The sequence below is a fragment of the Orcinus orca genome, chromosome 2 (genome assembly GCF_937001465.1).
Source record: "Orcinus orca chromosome 2, mOrcOrc1.1, whole genome shotgun sequence".
Lineage (NCBI taxonomy): Eukaryota > Metazoa > Chordata > Mammalia > Artiodactyla > Delphinidae > Orcinus > Orcinus orca.
Window position 1 is genome coordinate 114109133 of NC_064560.1, and position 8029 is coordinate 114117161.

Below are 8029 nucleotides of genomic sequence, written 5' to 3' on the forward strand. Positions count from 1 at the left end.
GTTTTCTTTTTCTTGACATATATTACCTCCCTTCCAATTAAGAACAGTCAATGACTGAATAAAGACATGGTGTCACCGGTTGGGTTCCCCAGGAAACAAACTCTGAGATGGAAGTTAGGAAGGTTTTTTGTTTTTTTTTTTTTTCAGGTACGCGGGTCTCTCACTGTTGTGGCCTCTCCCGTTGCGGAGCACAGGCTCCGGACGCGCAGGCTCAGCGGCCATGGCTCACGGGCCAAGCTGCTCCACGGCATGTGGGATCTTCCAGGACCGGGGCACGAACCCGTGTCCCCTGCATCGACAGGCAGACTCTCAACCACTGCGCCACCAGAAAAGCCCAGGAAGGTATTTTAAGGGAGTGTTCCTGGGATCACCACCCAGAGAAGAGAAGGGAAGGGAAGGGAGGAAAACAGGATGGGCAGAGGGAGAAGTTGGGCTGCTATAAAGTCTCAGTGAAAGCCTCAGCCAACTCCCTGAAGAGCTCTGAAGCGGGGATGTCCCTTCACACCTGTCCTGCGTTGGAGGGGTCCAGTCCTTTATACCCCCAGATCAACCAGGTTTTGGATGGCTAGGGGAATTGACTTTTCCCTAGCCATCCAAAACCAGTCACAAGAAGGGGTATGATGTCATGCATGGAGGTGGTGCTATGATGTGCCACTCAGATCCCATTCCAGGAATGAAGGACTTTTTCCCCCAGCTGCTGGGAGTGCTGTCAACAGATGTCAACAGATAGCTCTGAGCTATCAGCCCCCTTCAGAATTACCTCAGCTGAAAAGGGTTACCTTGTGAAGAGAGTGCCCCCTTCCCATGGCAGCCAGTACTAGTCAAGAGAAAACACAGTCGTTAAGTTACTTCCCTTAACGACTGTGTTACTTCCCTATGTCAAACCCATTTCCTACAGTTGTATAGCAAGAGGCAGTATACTGTAATGGGTAATGTGGGCTCTGGAGTAAGAATGTGTGAATTAAAAGTCTCTCTTTGCTTCTTAATAAGTTTGTAACATCAAGCCAGCTACTGAAACTCAGAACCTCAGTGTTCTCATTTCCAAAATGGCCTATCAGTTAGGATAAAGTTTGGCTCCATTGAAGGGGAAAAAAATAAAAACTTAAACAAGATAGGGTTTTCTCCTTTCTCACATAAAATAAATTGAGAAGCAGGCCATCCGGGACTGGTATGGCAGGCTCTTTCCAGCTCAGTGCTCTGTCATCCCTACAGTATGGACCTCATCTTCACTTCCAGACATGACATTCTTGGTCCAGGAAGCAGGAAGGAGAAAGGGTATGCCCTTCTCCAACTATTAAGAAGACTTCTCCAAATGTACATTTCCACTTCTCATTGCTCTGAAGCTAGTCACACAGTCACCACCCTGAGGCCAAGGAGGCAAGGAAATATATCTTACAGCAGCAATGTCCTCATTTGAAAATTAGGGTCTTTTAGTGAAGGAAAAGGGAAGAAAAAGTATAAGGAAGCAAAAACAAACTCTGTCACAAAGCGGGGTAATCATAATGCTTATTTCATATGGTGGTTGTGTGAACTAAATGAGTTAATACATGTGCAGTACTTAGAACAGGCACTTAGCAAGTATTCAGTAAATGTTGCTACTACTGCTGCTGTTACTAGAGCAGTGGTCTTCAGTTTGTGGTGGGGGCATGAATGAATCTATATGTTCACTAACCTTTGTCTATATATTGAATAAATAATTTCTACGAAATCTCACTACTTTTTAAAAAAAATCTGAGATGCTATTGTGATGAATAAAATAAAAACTTATTTAAAATTACTAGTGACTTCATAACCTTTTCCATTATATATTTTCTTAATCAGTGGACACTGAAGGTATAATTACTGTCACATGAGTATCTGTACAGTTTCTGACATTAAAAAAGAAGTTCTTAGGTCAAAATATAGGTAATTTCGGGACTAAAGGGCCGTGGTTTTGGTAGGACTGCAACCCAGCATCTAGTAGCCTTTCCAGCCTTATTTTTTTCCCTATATCTCATGCCCTAGCTCTAAGGATATCCTGTTTTTCATGCTATCTTATGTCTCTGATGCTTTGTTTGACTATTTCATATTGGAAAGCTTCCGTAACTTTCTTTTTTCACTACCATTTATTCATTAATTTCTTCATTATTAATAACAATGTTACAAATATCTCAGATACCCATGTGATCACAATTATATTATTACTATAATAGTTGATTGAGAAAATACTTAATTGAAAAGTTTATTATGAAGTGAGTAATGCTTGTTTTTTTTAATTGAAGTATAGTTGATTTACAGTATTGTGTTGGTTTAAGGTACACAGCAAAGTGATTCAATTATATCAATATATGTATTTCAGATTATATTACATTTTAGGCTATTACAAGATATTGAATGTAATTCCCTGTGTTATACAGTAAATCCTTATTGCTTATTTATTTGATGTATAGTAGTTTGTATCTATTAATCCCATGCTCCTAATTTGTCCCTCCTTTCCTCTCCACTTTAGTAACCATAAATTTGCTTTCTATAAGTCTTTGTTTTATATATAGATTCATTTGTATTATTTTTTAGATTCCACATATAAATGATATCATATAGTGTTTGTCTGTCTGACTTCACTAAGTATAATATTCCCTAGGTCCATCCATGTTGCTGAAAATGGCAATATTTCATTTTTTATGGCTGAGTAATATTCCATTGTATACATACACATATATATACCACATCTCCTTAAGCCAATCATCTGTTGATGCGCACTTGGTTTGATTCCATGTCTTGGCTATTGTAAATAGTGCTGCTGTGAACATTGGGGTGCACATTTCTTTTCAAATTAGAGTTTTTAATTTTTCCAGATATATATCCAGGGGTGGGATTGCTGGATCATACAGTAGCTCTATTTTTAGTTTTTTAAGGAACTTCATACTATTTTCCATAGTGGCTGCACTAATTTACATTCCCACCAACAGTATACAAGGGTTCTCTTTCTCCACACCCTGTCCAGCATTTATTATTCGTAGACTTTTTGATGGTAGCCATTTTGACTGGTGTGAGGTCATTCCTCATTGTGGTTTTGATTTGTATTTCTCTAATAATTAGCAAAGTTGAGCATCTTTTCATGTGCCTGTTGGCCATCTGTATGTCTTCTTTGGAAAAGTGTCTATTTAGATCTTCTGCCTATTTTTTGATTGGGTTGTTTGTTTTTTTGATATTGAGTTGTATGTGCTGTTTGTATATTTTGGATATTAACCTCTTGTCAGTTGCATCATTTGCAAATATTTTTTCCAATACTGTAGGTTGTCTTTTCATTTTGTTGATGGTTTCCTTTGCTGTACAAAATCTTTTAACTTTGAATAGGCCCCATTTGTTATTTTTGCTTTTATTTATTTATTTATTTGCTCTGGGAGACTGATCTAAGAAAATATTTCTATGATTTGCATCAGAGAATGTTTTGCCTATGTTCTCTTCTAGGAGTTTTATGGTGTTATGTCTTATATTTTGGTCTTTAAACCATTTTTTTTTTTTTTTTTTTGGCGGTACGCGGGCCTCTCACCGCTGTGGCCCTTCCCATCGTGGAGCACAGGCTCCAGACACGCAGGCTCAGCGGCCATGGCTCACGGGCCTAGCTGCTCCGCGGCATGTGGGATCTTCCTGGACCGGGGCACGAACCCCTGTCCCCTGCATCGGCAAGCGGACTCTCAACCACTGAGCCACCAGGGAAGCCCCCTTTTAAACCATTTTGAGTTTATTTTTGTATATGGTCTGAAGAAGTGTTCTAATTTAATTGATTTACATGCAGCTATCCAGCTTTTTCAACACCACTTGTTGAAGAGATGATCTTTTCTCCATTGTATATTCTTGCCTCCTTTGTCATAGATTAATTGAGCATAGGTGCATAGGTTTATTTCTGGGCCTTCTATTCTGTTCCATTGATCCATATGTCTGTTTTTTGTGCCAATACCACATTGTTTTGATTACTGCAGCTTTGTAGTATAGTCTAAAGTCTAGAAGGGTTATCCCTCCAGCTTTGTTCTTTTTCCTTAGGATTGCTTTGGCAATTCTGGGCCTTTTGTGGTTCCATATAAATTTTAGGATTGTTTGTTCCAGTTCTGTGAAAAATGTCATGGGTATTTTGATAGGGATTGCATTAAATCTGTAGGTTGCCTTGGGTAGTATGGCTTTTTTCTTTTTTTTTTTTTTGGCTACATTGGGTCTTCACTGCTGCATGCGGGCTTTCTCTAGTTGTGGAGAGTGGGGGCTTCTTCACTGCGGTGTGCATGCTTCTCATTACAGTGGCTTCTCTTGCTGCAGAGCATGGGCTCTAGGTGCACGGGCTTCAGTAGTTGCAGCATGTGGGCTCAGTAGTTGTGGCTTGCGGGCTGTAGAGTGAGGCTCACTAGTTGTGCATGGGCTTAGTTGCTCCACGGCATGTGGGGTCTTCCCGGACCAGAGCTCGAACCCGTGTCCCCTGCATTGGCAGGCGGATTCTTAATCACTGCACCACCAGGGAAGTCCCAATATGGCTATTTTAACAATATTAATTCTTCCTAATCCAAGAGCCTGGAATTAAATGAAAAATTTAAAACTTCACTATTGTGGCACTTTGTTATTGGAATCCTACTTTGTTCAAGGCTTTATATCATAAAATGTGCATTAATTAAAATTGACTAATTAATTAATTAAATATTATTTGAGTGCCTGCTGTGTACCAGATAGTGTTGCAGGTAGGAGCAGTTGCAGAGCATACAGCAGAGACAGAAATGTCCTCCTGAATCTTTCAGTCTCTTCTTCCTTTACCAATACCCAACAAGGAAACTACTCAGTCTACCTCCTTTAAAACACCTCCTTTTAACACCTCCTTTTGACACCTTCCATGCCTTGCTGCTCCCAAGTAGAAATGACCACTATCTTATTGTGCCTCCATGATGTTCTTTAGATTTCTACCATAGCAGTTTATTTTTCTGTGACATATCTGCCTCCTACTAGACTTTTAGTAGGTGTTTTTCTGAAGGACCATATTAACTGATAGTATGGAGTAGGCTGTGATTTTGTTTTGACCTCACATCATTAGGCTTTCTTCCCCTTCTCCAATGACTGCTCACTTCTTTCTTCCCAGTTTCTTTGGATTTGTCTAAAACACTTTCTGAATACTCTCTTAACCATTTCACCTTCTAAAAAAATATTCTGGAATTATGGAATTTTAGAACAGGAAGAGATTTTAGAGACTGCCTGATTTAAAACTTCCAGTTTATAAGTGAAGATGAAAATCCAGAGAAGTAGTGTGACTTGCTCAAAATCATTCTAATGGTTAAAGACCAACCTCGGATTAGAATCCAAGCTTTCTTCAAGATCTGGTATAAATCTTCTCTTTCTCTCGCTCTGAGATCTTCAAGTTCCAGCTCAGCTCATGTCTTTCTCTTCTGAATTATGCACTAATTGTCCACAAACTGCATCACTTTGGCAATAATCATTTAACCTTACATTGTTACTCTACTCTTTCACATTGGTGTATCTTGCCTGGCCAGTTAGCTATGAACTCCAAAAAGCACACATTTTGTCACTTTTATTTTCTCTCTTCTTAGCAGGTAACACAGTAGATAGTAGACACATAGTAGGAATTCAGTAAATATTTTTACTAATTAATCACCACTTCTCACATACCTTTCCAAAATATAGTGGGTCTTGTTCTTTAACATTTCGCTTCTATTTCCTTTGTAATTTTTAAAAACCAGACTTAGATTCTCGGCAACCAATGAAAAGACGGTCATGCCTCTGCTCAGTCTGCTGCAATGTATTTTTTTCTGGACTTGGCAGAAAACCCAAGGTTTCTGCCCTATTTTTTTGTTTGTTTGTACTGCATTTCATCTAATCTTCTAGCTCTTGGTGGCTTTCTCTGCTAGACATTGTTCTGTAATGACCCAATTAAATATGGCCCCATTTAATGTAGTGGAACTTTATGTGGGGCTAATTTCAAGTGATCATCCTGTAATTTTCCAAACCTTTATTTGTTAATTTTGGTTCCCTGAAACAGTGTACTTGCTGCTGATGCTAGTATGGCAACACAATAAATCCTCTTGCACTGATGTTCAGGCAGAAGACACAGCTGTGAGGAGAGCTAGTCATGTGTCATATGGTGCCCTTTAAGGGATCCTTGTTTATCCATTGTCTGAGCTTTAAGTAGAAGCTAAAAGCTTTTTTTTAAACCTACATAATTTTTCACTGAATCTGTTAGTTTCAGCATGTTGTTTGTGTTGTTTTCAGCAGTGCAGTCCCCTGATCTATATCAAGTAAACATGATGATGGATTGAACTCACTTCACTGTTCCTGTTCAGGTACTATTTTGATTTGTCAGTATCTTGGAGAGGTAGCACATGACATCCCAAGACAGAACAGAAGCCAGTGTTTGCAAAAGAACACATTTTTCAGCACAGTAGTATAGTAACTTTGAAATACTAATATGTTTTGAAATATGTCTGTGAACACTTTCTTATTAACATTATATCAGTATACACAATGTTCTTTCTTTTGACATCTGGGCATTATTAGGGTTATTTAAAATCTATATTAAAAATCATTGGTATTTTAAAGAAAATCTGTTCATTTCCATAGCAAAGTAACTTATGTCAAATGATATGTGATTAGATGATGCCCTGTGTACCCTGTGCTATTTCATGCCTTTGTGCCTTGAACGCACACCCTTCTCATTCTCTTCCCTTGAAAGCACTCCCTTCTCATTCTCTAAGCCTTTTGTGATCCTGTTTGAATGCCTCTTCCCCAACGATTTCTTCCTTGTGTCCTGCTACACCTAACATACATGATATTACACTTATTATACCTGTATTACAGCTATTAGTTTACATATTTATCATCTTGTTAGACTGTGAGATCCTTAAAGATGAGAATTTTGTCCTGTTTATCTTTCCATCATCTAGTGCTGTGTCTCACATATATTATGTTTAATGAATGAATGAAAAAGATTTATTCCCTCTGGATGTAGTTGGCTCATCCTTAGTCACTCTACCACATATAAGGAAAATCCTAAAAGTCTAAATTTTTCTTGTTTTTTTTAAAGAATGGAAATAATTTAATATTTTCTCTTCATAGAAATAAAAAAAATTTAATAGTTTACCTTCATGTTTCTGAAAGTAATGCATGCTCAAAACAACAGCAAATCAGATAATCAGAAAGGAAAAACAAAAAGTGAAAATTGCCCACAATTCCACCCATCCAAACGTAACCACTACTAACATTTTAGTATAGATCTTTCCTAATTTTTTTCTGTCTACATACATACACACACAAAATATTAAACAAAATTTTTGTGACCTGCTTTTTCACTTAAAAATACCTTGGAAGCAACTTTCCATGAATCAAATTAGCACTACATATTCACTTTTTTTTTTTTTACGTCTTGTCTTTTTAAGCAAATGAATACTTTTATTAACATGGTAAATTTTTTTTTAAACACACGGTAGGGTTTTGACCTCAAATACTTGTCAGGTCTGCTACTGAAATGAACTTACAGCTAGACAACTTACAAATCTTGAAGAAACCTCGTCCCTGTTCAGTCTAGGGTCCAAAACAGACAGCCCTTGCTTTTCTTCCCCAGACCCTCAAGGGCCTTTGCAAATATCTCTTTCATTTTATGTCCAGAATCCCCTGAAATGCATCAGGGTATTACATCGATTATACGGAATACCAAGATCTATCTTGTCTCCTATTCTAGGTTCCATGTCACATAAAGCTAAGTTAGGTTGTCCAAACAATATGACCAGACAGGTTACATCAGTGTGCCGTATAAAACTTAAAATTTGAACAAAATACATCTCTCCTCCTTTGTTCTCACAGAGAAATTAAAGTCCCCAAGTACAATACCATCCTTCAGCCCTTCTTCTGATTCATCAGTCCTAGCCAGATCAGCCCCATTCACATTCCCAGTTGGCGTCTGATCCCTTCTTCAGCTTCTTTAGCAATCGCTTCATGGAGTCGTCTTCTAGAAATAATGCAGCTCCTTCAGCACCTTCAGAGCTGGAGAACTCCAACTCTGAGT